A 14555-nucleotide genomic window follows, 5' to 3' on the forward strand; every position below is an offset into this window, starting at 1 on the left:
TCTTTCTTTCTTTCTTTTTCTTTCTTTCTTTCTTTCTTTTTTTTTTTGAGACAGAGTTTTGCTCTTGTTACCCAGGCTGGAGTGCAATGGCACGATCTCGGCTCACCACAACCTCCGCCTCCTGGGTTCAAACAATTCTCCTGCCCTAGCCTTCCGAGTAGCTGGGACTACAGGCATGCGCCACCATGCCCAGCTAATTTTTGCATTTTTAGTAGAGATGGGGTTTCACCATGTTGAACAGATGGTCTCGATCTCTTGACCTCACGATCTACCCACCTTGGCTTCCCAAAGTGCTGGGATTATAGGCGTGAGCCACTGCGCCCGGCCAGGTATGCCTTTCTTATAGCAATTCTGCACCCACATAAAAACTGCATTTTCAGTAAGAGATTAAAAAGGTATTTTACAAAAAGTGCAAGATTTTTGTGCCTGCTGGTGTAGCCTCACAAATTTCCTTTTCTTTATTTTACAATGGTCCTTTGCAGGATTCAATTATCTTGAGATGGCAGACCACCACAGCTGCAGACCTTAATAAATGGCACATATCAAGCAATTCAACCTTTTTTGATAATGTCATGACTTTTCTCTGCTTTTGGGGAGTACTTCCAGATTTACTAATGCCACCTCATATGGATCCCATGATGTTATTCAAGGTACAATATTGCATTGAAAATGAAAAATACATGAGAACTAAATCAGTTTTTACTGCCATACACAATTTACTGGAGTAAGGAACTGCTCATGGGAGATGATTAGCATCACATAGTGTTTTAAGTGGATACTTAAACACTTGAGCTCACTGTGTAGCAACAGGAGGTGGCTACAAAATTATTACAATATTACAGTATGTACCACAGCTAATTTTATGCAGTTTTAATTTAATATTGCATCTTTAAGTTTGTTTTCATTTCTCTTAACTGCAAATGGTACCATGTATGGTCTGTAAGTGTTTGTGTGCCTACATTTTGATAAATGTTAATTTCTTATAATAGATTTGTATATATTTTATGTTAGTAAAAGATGAAATAGATTTAGTATCTACCTATATTTTATGCATTTATAACAGATCTAATTTTTTCTTATTTAAAAAAAAAATATTCCTGCTAGGCATGGTGACTCACGCCTGTAATCCCAGCACCTTGGGAGGCCAAGGCAGGTAGATAACCTGAGGTCAGGAGTTCGAGACCAGCCTGGTCAACAAGTTAAACCCTATCTCTACTAAAAATAGAAAAATTAGCCAGGCTTGGTGGCAGGTGCCTGTAGTCCTAGCTACTTGGGAGGCAGAGGCAGGAAAATCTCTTGAACCTGAGAGGCGGAAGTTGCAGTGAGCCAAGACCATGCCACTGAACTCCAGCCTGGGTGACAGAGTGAGATTTTGTCTCAAAAAATAAAATAAAATAAAAAGTAAAATAAAAAATATTTCTAGACAGCCAGGCTTGGTGGCTCACTTCTGTAATCCTAGCACTTTGGGAGCCTGAGGCAGGCAGATCACTTGAGGTCAGGAGTTTGAAACCAGCCTGACCAATATGGCAAAACCTTGCCTCTACTAAAAATAATAATAATAAAAAAAATAGCCAGGGGTGGTGGCGCATGCCCATAATCCCAGCTACTTGAGAGGCTAAGGCACGAGAATTGTTTGAACCCGCAAGGGCAGAGGGCGCAGTGGGCCAAGATCATGCCACTGCACACTCCAGCCTGGACAACAGAGTGAGACTCTGTCTCAAAGGAAAAAAAAATATAGGCTACATGGTTCATCTGCAAGTTTTTGTATATTGTGGCAAATCTCCAAAAGTTTTTCAAAATATTTATTGAAAAAAATCCACGTGTAAGTGGGCCATGCTGTTCATACTTATGTTGCTCATGGGTCAACTGTATGTATGCTTGTATGTATATTTTCTTTTCTTTATATGTTTTCTTATTCTTCATTTTAGGGTTTTCCTAGCTTTGTGTCATCAGGAGGCAGTATTAAATAATGTGGCCTACTTTTTTGGAATTTCCTGAGATTCTCTTTATAAATGTTCCATAGATGTATTTATTAGATTAAGCTTATATTTTCATTATGCAAACATTTTACATTCTCACTTATGTTTTGTCTACTCAATCTATCAATTTCTCTGAGAGGATTTTTAAAAACTCTCTCACTATGTTTATCATTTTGTCATATTTTCCTTTTATTTCTAAAAGCCTTTATATATGTATTTCAGTTAGTTTGTTTAATGTCTAAAGATTCATAACTAATTCCCCTGCCACCCCCACATTTTTTTGAGACTAGGTCTTGCTCTGTCAACCAGGTTGGAGTGCAGTGGTGAGATCTTGACTTATTGCAGCCTTGACCTCTCAGGTTAGGTGACTCTCCCATCTCAGCCTCCCAAGTTGCTGGGACCACAGGCACATGTCACCACACCTGGCTAATTTTATTTAACTTTTGTAGAGACAAGGTCTCGCCATGTTGCCCAGGCTGGTCTCGAACTCCTGGGCTCAAGCAATCCTCTTGCCTTGGCCTCCCAAAGTGCTGGGATTACAGGCATGAGTCACTGTACCTCGCCCAAGATACATGAACTATTTTTTTTTTTTTCTGAGATGGAGTCTTGTTCTGTCACCCAGGCTGGAATGCAGTGGTACAATCTCAGCTCACTGCAACCTCCACCTCCTGGGCTCAAGTGATTCTTCTGCCTCAGCCTCCCAGGTAGCTGGAATTACAGGCATGCACCACCATGCCTGGTTAGTGTTTGTATCTTTAGTAGAGACATAGTTTCACCATGTTGGCCAGGCTGGTCTCGAACTCCTGACCTCAAGTGATCTGCCTGCCTCAGCCTCCCAAAGTGCTGGGATTACAGGCCCAGCCACCAAGATCCATTAACTATGAAATCTACTTCAGGAATTTTACTTTATATCAATAATTATTCTTCAAGGAATGTTCATTGCACCTCTGCTATATACCAAGCACCCTTCTAGATTTAGGGATTCAATAGTGACCCAAATAGATAAAAATCCCAGCCCTTAAGAGGCTAGTATTTTAGTAGGGAGCAGGGGAAGTTAGCACATTCAGCCCCTTCTTGCACCTCGAGAAGGAGTCCTGTGGAGAGGTGATGGCGTGGAGTAGCAAGGCGCTGTTCATCATCAATCCAGCCAACTTCGCTCTGCAGCCTAAAGGTAACAAAGAAGTGGCTGGACTGGGGCAGGTAAACAGGAAGGACTCCCTCCTGCCAACTCCCCAGGGTCAATTCTCATGTCCCTGCTGGCCCCTTCTCTCCTTCAGGGGAGGTTCTGAAAGCTGCAGTTTCCTCAAGAGAGAGGCAGAGGAATGAAATTCTCCATAGACTGACTGAGACGTCTGGGAAGACAGAGTGCAGTCGTTGGTTGACCTGTGGGGAAGTGGTCGGCTTGTCTCCCTGGAGGCCCTGCCCACGCTGCCTCCACTGTAGGAACTCTGTACAGCTGCCACTTTCTGTGACCTTGGGTTGCTTTGGTGGCGCTAGCTGGCTGTGACAGACAACTGCCACCACACGGGGTATGCTGTTGACAGGTGCCCACAGCCTTCTCTCACAGAGATTTTTAGTCTTTCTGGACATGAGGCTCACCATGGAGGCTGGGGTCCCACTCGTTGTTATTTAGGGGACAGCTGGACTCTAGCATAAGAAGGAGAAGCCATAGAGATTACAGTTGTCACGAAATGACTCTCAGACCTGGTTTTCCAGGGTTAGGGAGCAGTTTCTCACATTCTGGAGGAAGATGTAACAGCATTTTGAGGATGAGGGATGTCATTGGTTTAGAGGAACATCTACACATGCTTAGTCAGCAATTTTGAGTGTCTACCAACAAATGCCCAGCCCTTTTCATGCACTAGATACATATAGCATTCACTGCCTGACACATGAATTTGGGCTTGTGCGCTTTCCTGTGCGCTTCCAACATGCCTCTCAGAAGGACCCTCTCTTTTGTGTATTGCTCTCACTTATAAGAGCCAGTTACAAATCACTCACCTTGCCAGCCAACAATTTCTGCTGCAGCTTAGGCAACCAACCCCAAGGACCCCCAGCCCCAGTGAGAGGCCCAAGCCCCAGTGAGAATCATGAAAGAGTAAGGATGCCTTGGCTGCTCTTGGGAGGTGTGAGGATTCATGTGCTTTAGGATAGCCAGAGGGTCCATGCCATTTGGCTTCTTCCTGCAGGACAGGGCCCCAAGCAGCAGGCTGTTCATAGCGCAACTCTGCCTCACTCCCCAAAGCAGCTGCACCCTACTGCCTCTTGAATCTTCCCAAAGCCCTGCTTTTGTTGAATCTTTGCCTTCTTACACCTGACAAGCATTTGCTACTCTCCGTCACATAGGTCCCAGGGATGGGACCCCAGGTCCTCTTCAGGGTGACTCTAATGAGCCTTTCATCACATTTCTGCCATGGGGTCACTGGAATTGAGCCAAGCCCCTTAGTGTATCCTCAACCAGCTCTGATTGTAACTTCTGCACTGGTGCTCAGACCACCCCTTAGTCTGGGTCACTTAGGATTTGTCTGTACAATAACCACATTTCTGGACTTTCGATCTGATTTGTAAATCATACTACCATTCACTAACAACATGGTGGGGGTTACAGGAGGCAGGAGAGCTTAGTGGTTTTAGACTCAGGCTCTGTGGCTAAATGGTCTGGGTCCAATCCCATTTTCACCCCTTTCTAGCTGGGAAAGCTGGTTCATTGACTTTCGTGTTTCAGTTTCCTCTTCTGCAAAATGGAAGTAACTACAGTACCTCCTTCGTGGGGGTGCTGTGAGAATTAGGAAAGTCAATGCGTAGGATGAGTTTAGGATGGTGCATGGGACACGGATCTCACCAGGCAAGCATTAGTAGTGATTGTTTTGCTGATGGCCTACTTGACTCCTCACTTCACCTCTGAGGAAAGCTCTATTAGAACCCTCACTTTACAGATCGGGAGATGAAGCCCAGAGAGTTTAGGTGGTGATGTGGTTTGGCTCTGTGTCCCCATCCAAATCTCATCTTGAATTGTATTCCCATAATTCCCACCTGTTGTGGGAGGGACCTGGTGGGAGATAATTCAAATCATATTGTTCTCTTGGTAGTGAATGAGTCTCATGAGATCTGATGGTTTTATCAGAAGTTTCCACTTTTGCATCACCTCATTTTCTCTTGCCACCACCATGTAAGAAGTGCCCTTCATCTCCCACCATGATTCTGAGGCCTCCCCAGCCATGTGAAACTGTAAGTTCAATTAAACCTCTTTTTCTTCCTAGTCTTGGGTACCTCTTTATCAGCACTGTGAAAATGGACTAATACAGTAAATTGGTACCAGGAGTGGAGTGTTGCTGAAAAGATACTTGAAAATGTGGAAACAACTTTGGAACTGGCCAATAGGCAGAGGTTGGAACAGCTCTGAGGGCTCAGAATAAGACAGGAAAATGAGGGAAAGTTTCCAACTTCCTAGAGACTTGTTGAATGGCTTTGTCAAAAATACTGATAATGATATGGACAATGAAATCCAGGCTAAGATGGTCTCAGACAGAGATGAGGAACTTCTTGGGAACTGGAGTAAAGGTGACTCTTGTTATGTTTTAGCAAAGAGACTAGTGTTATTTTGCCCTTACCCTAGAGATTTGTGGAACATTGAACTTGAGAGAGATTATTTAGGGTATCTGGTGGAATACATTTCTAAGCAGCAAAGCATTCAAGAGGTGACTTTGGTGCTGTTAAAGCCATTCAGTTTTGAAAGGAATGCAGAGCATAAAAGTAGGAAAATTTGCAGCCTGACAATGCAATAGAAAAGAAATTCTCCATAGACTGACCAGAAGTGTCTGGGGAGACAGAGTGCAGTTGTTGATTGACCTGTGGGGAAGTGGCCAGCTTGTCTCCCTAGAGGGTCTGCCTGCCCTGCCTCCACTGTAGGAACTCTGTACAGTGACCTTGGGTTGCTTTGGTGGCACTAGCAGGGTATGACAGACAATTGCCAACACACAAGGAAATTCAAGCCAGCTGCAGATATTTGCATAAGTAACGAGAAGTCAAATGTTAATCCCCAAGACAATGGGGAAAATGTCTCTAGGGCACGTGACAGACCATTGTAACAGCCTCTCCCATTACAGACCCAGAGGTCTAGGAAGAAAAATGGTTTTGTGGGCAAGGCCCAGGGTACTCCTGCTGTGTGCAGCCTAGGGACTTTGTCCCCGGCATCCCAGTTGTTCCAGCCATAGCTGAAAGGGGCCAACATGCAGTTTGGACAACGGCTTCAGAGGGTGCAAGCCCCAAGCCTTGGCATTTTCCACATGGAGTTGAGCCTGCAGGTGCACAGAAGTCAAGAATTGAAGGTTTGGGAACCTCCACCTAGATATCAGAATATGTATGGAAACTCCTGGATGTCCAGGCAGCAGTTTGCTGCCGAGGTGGAGCCCTCATGGAGAACATCTCCTAGGGCAGTACTGAGGGAAAATGTGGGGTCTTCAACCCCACACAGAGTCCCTACTGTGGTACCACCATCCTCCAGACCCCGCAGAAGAGGGTCACCATCTTCCAGAGCCCAGAATATCAGATCCACCTATACCTTGCACTATGTGCCTGGAAAAGCCACAGATGCTCAATGCCAGCTAGTGAAAGCAGCCAGGAGGGAGGCTGTACCCCCCAAAGCCATGGGGCGGAGCTGCCCAAAATTATAGGAACCCACTTTTTTCATCAGCATGATCTAGATGTGAGAACTGGAGTCAAAGGAGATCATTTCGGAGCTTTAAAATTTGACTGCCCTGCTGGATTTTGGACTTGCATGGGCTCTATAACCCCTTTGCCTTGGCCAATTTCTCCCATTTGAAATGGCTGTATTTACTGAATACCTGTACCCCCATTGTATCTAGGAAGTAACTAGCTTGCTTCTGATTTTACAGGCTCATAGGTGGAAGGGACTAGCCTTGTTTCAAATGAGACTTTGAACTGGACTTTTAGATTAATGCTGAAATGAATTGTGACTTTGGGGGACTATTGGGAAGGCATGATTGGTTTTGAAATGTGAGGACATGAGATTTGAAGGGGGCAGGGATGGAATGATATGGTTTGTCTGTGTCCCCACACAAATATCATCATGAATTGTACTCTCATTATTCTCACTTGTTGTGGAAGGGACCCGGAGGGAGATAATTTGAATCACGGGGGTGGTTTCCATACTGTTCTTGTGGTAGTGAATAAGTCTCACGAGATCTGATGGTTTTATCAGGGGTTTCTGCTTTTGCATTTCCTCATTTCTCTTGCTACCACCATGTAAGAAGTGCCTTTGGTTTCCCACCATGATTATGAGGCCTCCTCAACCTTGTGGAATGGTAGGTCCAATTAAACCTCTTTTTCTTCCCAGACTCAGTTACATCTTTATCAGCAGTGTGAAAATGGACTAATACAGATGACTTGCTGAAAGGTCATACAAACACCCTGCTCCCCCTTGACGGCTATGACCCTCTGCCTGTAGCCCCCAATGAAGCACTCTCTGCTTTATTGTCTCAGTTATTCTGCAAGGCCACTGCAGCTCACATGGCTCTAAGTTTCTGAGAACACTACACAAGGCTGAGGGCCTCTCTCTATGTCTCCTCAAGGTTCTGAAGCACAGCAGCACCAACGAGAAGCTCCTGAGCTAAGGGGCTCTGGGGAGAGAAGGTCTTTGGCCAGTGTCCTGGGGACAAAGCCCAAAGGCAGAGTCTCTGTGTCTGTTCCTTTTTTCTGTTCTCTGAGGCACTTCTGACCCTCTTTTAACTCTGCCGGTAGAGTAGCTAAGACACTAATCCCAGCTCATGTTTGGTGGGGGGTAGAGGAAGAGAAGGTCCCCAAGGGAAGTGAAATATGCCACATAGCAAGCAGGCAGGGCCTGTGTGCCACAACCCGGGTGGCTGGAAATGTGAGGCTGCGCTGAGTTATCTTGGGTTGGAGGCCACTCAGACTTGGAGGAAAGAGAGCTGCAGTGAATGTGACAAAGCTGAGTTCTAGACTTGGCTCTGCTACTGACCGGCAGCGTGAGCCAGTCATTAAACTTTATCGATTTTCCATCTGTACGATGGGAGGAAAGCCTAATGCCCAGGATATGGTGGGATGAAATAATAATACTGTGTCAAAAATAATACGTCATCATGATAATGTGAATTTATGTGGATATGAACAACAGGATTTGTATGGGAATTCTGGGTAACATAGACTTGACTATAGTCTTTGATCCTTTTTAAAAATGCATTCTTGGTCTTCCTTTACTAAAGCTGCTGTTTAGCAGCTGTTTCATGTCTTGCCTGAGCTAAGGGGAGAAAGGGAGCATGTGTGAACCACAGTGTGGGCACTGTGATGAGGGTTGCTGAGTGCCCAGGAAGGCGGACCCAGGAAGGGAGAGTTCCTCTCAGCTGGGCCCAGGGTAACTAACGGGGAAAGACTGACGAGGTGGACCAGCTGGAGATGGAGCGAGGGCAATTTCTCTGTGTCTTGTAGGGGAAGATAATGTGGATTGGCTGCCTCCACCTCGTGCCTTTTGGCACTGCAGAAGTTTCCTTTTTCAGAATTTGGACCCAGGGTTCTGAATGCCAATTAAGATGATTTAATTAGAAACCATTGTAGGACATGGAGAGGGTGGAAGTCAGGCAGAGCTCATCTTCCTGTCCTTTTGTCTATCTTCTGTGGAAAGCAAGGAGAGGGGGCCGGGTATTTCTCCACCACCATGTCCCAGGCCCCTTTCCATCATTTGTGGGGTTGAATGGCAGTTGCAGTGGTGTGTTCTCAAACTCAGAGCTCCTCCTGCCTCTCCAGCCCTCCGATGTTGTGTAAGCCTCAGGATCCTGAGTGGAATCTCTCGCCATCTGCTTGGAATAGCTAGAAGAGCTTCGGAGCCTACACTGAGCCTAGCTGGGGGGAATGGCCTGAGGCGTTTGCTGCTGCAAGGCAGGCTCCCTGCAGAGACCTCTAAGGGGACAGCTCAGGAATGACACCCCACTTACCTTCTCTCTCTCAATCCCTTCTGGAAAGGGTGGGGTAGGGTGATGAGGCACCTCGGATGGGAGTCCTGAGGGGAAGGAGTGGCTCATTAAAGAGGTACTGCTTAAAAAAAAAAAAAAAAAAAAAAACTTGAAACCCTGGGGTTTTTTCACTCTGTTCAACATGATTACCTCTTTCTGGTTTTAGGAATATCATTCATAGGCCCCTTTGCACAAGTAAAACAGGGTAGACTTGTGAAAGCCTAAGGAAAAAACAAGCAGAAATGCCCTTCCCCCTCTGCCCAATGTCAGAAAAATTCAAATTCTTCAAATCCAGGGGTCCAAACTGCGATTCTGCTTTCCTGACCTTCTGCTCGAAGCCTCTGTCCAGAGTGTGACTCCTGATCACTGCTAAGGTTCCCCCTCTTTCCTTCCTGTCCCTGCCCTCCCCTTCCAGGGCAGGATTCGGGAGAAGTATTGGTTATTTGTCCCCAAGTAGAGACAGCAGTCTTGACCTTTCCTTAGCTGCCCACAGGCATGGAGGGAAACAGCTTATCTAGCAAAAGACGTGACAATAATGGTGACATTTGTTAGCACTCAACATGTGCCAGCCTTAAGTCATCATCTCAGCCACCCTTATGTCATCATGTCACTCAGCCTTATGCCATCAGGCAAAAGTGAAGAGTTCCTTCTTATGCATACCTTCTAACTCCCCCTAAGTGAAAAAATAGCTTTCTTAATTTTAAATGAGAAAAAAAATGTGTTATTTAAAGCCAGTATTAGGGGCACTTTCTCTTTAACATGGCATTTGACCAAGAATCTTCTCTTTTCCCTCCAAAATACCTAATAACACACAGAAAAAGGCAAAACTGACAGCAGCAGCAGAGACCAAGGCAGGAAGTAACTCAATTGCCAGAGACATTTTACTGACTACCTGTAATAGTCATGGAGCTGAAATCAAAAGCATGATTTGAAGCAAGCACGTGTCTTGCTTTTTGAAACAGAACAACTCTGCTGGATAAGAAATTGGTAAAAGTTCCTTTAGCCTTACACTGCTTTTTGCATTGTTGACTCAGAGACCTAGCATCTGTATCAACCAGCAAACTAGACAGGGATTCCCTTTCTTCAAGGGTATTGGGTTTTGAGATACCTATGTGTCCTCATCCTTACTCCAAGGGTGGACTCCATCCGGCTGGCATTGTACTGAGCTACAAGGTATTAGAACTCAGAAAACAAAAAAGCAGTAAAGAGAGGATGTCATCAGTTGCATCCCAAGAGATCTGGTCCCACCAAGAGAGAGAACCAAGCAGGAATGGCAAACACAAGGAGAACAATGCATTCTGGAACCTAAAGATGTTCACATACTTTAGTCGGTCTGGAAAGGAAAACTCCCTACTAGGCCCTTAGAGCAGTGAAGGATGAATGCAACTGAGCCAGAACTGTATATATCACCAGCATCTAAGGGGATACTTATCTTCCAATTTTCCATGGCAGAGAGATCTTCCTACTTCCTTTTTTTCTTTTTTTGTGACAGAGTTTCGCCCTTGTTGCCCAGGCTGGAGTGCAGTTGTGTGATCTTGGCTCACCGCAACCTCCGCCTCCCGGGTTCAAGCATTTCTCCTGCCTCAGCCTCCCCAGTAGCTGGGATTACAGGCATGTGCCACCACGCCCAGCTAATTTTGTATTTTTAGTAAAAACAGGGTTTCTCCATGTTGGTCAGGCTGGTCTCAAACTCCCAACCTCAGGTGATTTGTCCACGTCAGCTTCCCAAAGTGCTGATTACAGGCATGAGCTGAGATCTTCCTACTTTCTGTGGAAACTTAGGTAAGCTTTTTCATTCATCTATTTATTTATTCATGAATATATATTATAGAGTCAAGTAGTTGTGGCAAAACATGAAAGTTTTACCTGAATAAGTAGGTTCTTGTTTTACCCATGTCAAAGTAGCTTTTTTACTTCATTCCAAGCATCATTCATTCATTTGCTTTCTCACTCATTCAACAAATGTTTATTGGATGTCTATTGTGCGCCAAGCCAGTACTCCTTAGGTGCTGGAGATACTGTGGCCAATGATCCTCCTTCAAGGAGCCGAAATAAGTGATCTCACAGGGGCTTTATAGGCACTACTGGAGCACAGAGGAAGGGCACCGGGACAGACTCCTATTGTCAACCAAAAGTGTTCTCCCCATTGAACAGAATTGTAGGCAGGCACAAGACTGCCCAGTCAGACTATATTCCCCATCCTTTCTTGCATCCGTGTGCAGCCATGTGTAAATTCCTGCCAATGGAATGTGAGTTGAATCCTATGTGCCACCTCTGGTCAGGCCTTAAGATCTCTTCCATGCCCTTCTCCTCCTCCCTTGCCTGGAACCCAGACCTGGAGGTGACCCAGCCTCAGCCATGCCAATGATAATACCCTAAAGGAGTTGGCCCTAGGGGATGGAGAACAATTATTTGGAAGGAACCTAAGTCCCCAAGTGACCATGAGGAGCAGAGCTGACCTACACCTTTCACACTGTTAGAGGATAGAGAAACTTTTTGTTCATTAGGCCACTGTATAATTGGGTGTATGACAAGGTATCAGCATTAAACCGCTCTCAGGTGTAACACTTTAGCTTAAATCAGTTCACCTGATTACTTTCCCTGAGAACAATGACATAATGTATGAATCTAACAGACCAGAGGCCAGAGAGTTAAGAGTTGGAGTTTATAAAAGAACACAGGTATGAAGGAATCAAATCTGGTATGCTAACACTGGGTTCCTAATGTACACCCCTTGTTCACTGCAGGGTTTGGCAATAAAATAGAATAATATCAATGACATCATTTATGATGCTTTCAAGGAAAGTTAAGTAAATGGGTAAGCTCTCTCTATTTTAAGCTTTGTTGCCTTCCATCTGCCTGCCAGCAGACGACACCAAATGAACTTAGAGCAAAGTATTTTCCTACTTAAAAATATATTTTAAATTACAGAAGTGGCCCATGCTTATTGTGAAATAAGCAGTATAGAGGATGTGATGTGCTGGTCATACTTCCCCATTCCCAGGCCATGCTCAAAGAATCTCAGTCAAAAGTTTGGTGTGTCCCCTTCTTTCCTTTGACCTTTCCTGGGAGGCAATGTCAGAGTGGGAGCTGAGGAAGAGATGGGGCCAAGGAGGTGGCTGATGTGGTTAGGAAACTGGTTATGTACAGGGATTGAGCAAATAATTACACTGAGGGTAATGTGAGCCAAGTTTCTCATTGTTGGAGAAGGGAGTTACAAAAGTAGATATGGGGTGAGGAGTTACAAAAAAGGAAAGCAGGGAAATTAGAGGTGTTGGGTTGGAATTGGAGATATTAGTGTGAACTCATGGTTTTAAATAAATATATATGCATATGTACTTAGATACACAGGTATAGCTTTATGTATTATATGCATGTGTGCTTACCTACATATATGTCATAGCTGCGAAAAGGGCTTAGAAGCAATGACATCCCAAAAGGAATGAGCAACCAAGCATATAGATCTTGGTTTCTAAATCCTAACTTCCACTAAAAGAAGAATAGACTGATCCCTGGACTGGGTCTGGGGTTGGGAAAATTCAAGAAAAGCCTTTCTGGTACAAGTAAGAAAGTACACAGAGAATGAGGGGGTCATATGAAAAGGACAGAGGAGCAACTTGGAGGGGCTCTCATAGGCCAAATCTGGGACAATTTGAGCATTAAAATAATGATGTGAATAAATGACGTCCTGTGAATAAAACAGAAATTCATGAGCCCATGCTGACATACACACAAAATAAATAAATAAATGGGAAGAAGAGAAAGCTTTTCTTCACAGTAGAATGCCAAGCATTTGGCTATAATCAGGGTGGTGGTTGGTTCAGGCAGGCGTCAACAATGAATGAGAAGGAGTATCTCCTCACACAATATTTATTTATGGAGAAAAAACCTGACACTTGGTTCAGGCAGGCATCAACAATGAATGAGAAGGAGTATCTCCTCACACAATATTTATTTATGGAGAAAAAACCTGACACCACCACCTTGACCAGGCGATTAAGGTTAACATCACCAGTGATGGGGCAGATCCACTTCATGTACTTCCTGATGTGATGCACTGAGAGGAGCCCAGCATCATTTCTATGGAGCCCCTCCATGAGCCTCCCATGGGTGGGGTCTGGACATGAGCAGATAGTGGACAGATCCAGGGTGAGGGACATCTTACGGAATGAAAGGCCCTTACTCTTTTAAACTGTCAAGAGCGTGGAGACAGGACAAGATAGAGGAAATGGTCCAGAATGAAGGAGAGTAGAAATCTGACAACAAAATAAAACTTGTACTCCTGCATTGGATTTCAACCAGAAAGGAAAAAGACATTGTTGAGACAGCTGGTGGTACTTGAATGGGGTCCATAGATTGGATAGTGGCACAGTATCAATGCTTACTTTCTAGTTTGAGTGGTGTGTTGTGGTTGTGTGGAAAAGTGGCCTTGTTTAGGGGAAATACCCACTGGAGTATTTAGAGGTGATGGGACAGCATGTCTGCAACTTTAAAACTTAACAACAACAAAAAAATAGATCAGTGGATGCAGTTAGAGATCATTATCGTAAGGGAACTAATACAGGAATAGAAAACCAAACACTGCATGTTCTCACTTTATAAGTGGGAGCTAAACATTGAATACACAGGGACACAAATATGGGAACAATAGACACTGGGGTCTGCTTCAGGGGGAGGTAAGGGGGGGCAGGGGTTGGAAGGATACCTATTGGGTACTATGCTCACTACATAGGCGACGGGATCATTTGTACACCATACCTTGGGACACACAATTTACCACATAACAAACAAAAAAATGTATTTCTATGCTTGGAAGGATTTTACAGAGGGCTTCTAGAAACATGTCTGATTTCCAGTTGCAAGAGTAGAATGTTCCAGTTATATTGCTAACCTCCAGAGAAACTCTCATGAGTAATCTAGTCAAAACAGAAGCTGTAGCTAGTTATAGAATTTCTAAAGTATTAAATTGTACTCTGCTGTTAAACAAGTTTGGGATCGCTATTTTCCAGCACATTTTCTGAAGTGACAGCTGTGTTTGGCTGTGTTGACAATAAAGGTCTGTGTGGGAAAGGGGAAAAATGAATAAAACAATGTATCGACCCGTCCGCAAAAAAAAAAAAAAAAAAAAAGAAAAAGAATAGTTCAAATAGAATGGAAAAAGAATAACAAAAAAGAATATTCACAGCGAAAAAGAGGGCGATGGAGCAAACGTGAAAAGTTAGTAACTATCGTGGCGAAGGTGACACAGGGGCTCTTTGAAACTCTTCTTGCCATTTTCCCCGCAACTTTTCAAAATGAATTTTTAAAAGTTTTGTGGATATCCATTGCATTTTTCTGTATACACGTATTCAGAAGCTCAGGCCCCAACCCGGACTGATGAAACGGGAATTTGGGGGACTGGAACCCTGGCATGTGGATCGGGAAAAACACCACCACCACTCCCCGGGCGGTTCCAGTGTGCCAGCGCTCCTGATTCGCACCTGTGCGGCTGGTTCAACGCGACGCCCGGACGCAGCCTCCGGAGAGCTGGCGGGGATTGGAATAAACGCACGCGGAATGGGCACAGGTGGTCCAGTTCCCGCCCCCGCCC

This window comes from Sapajus apella, unplaced genomic scaffold (assembly GCF_009761245.1).
Source record: "Sapajus apella isolate SASKATOON/1434 unplaced genomic scaffold, GSC_monkey_1.0 scaffold26, whole genome shotgun sequence".
Taxonomy (NCBI): Eukaryota; Metazoa; Chordata; class Mammalia; order Primates; family Cebidae; genus Sapajus; species Sapajus apella.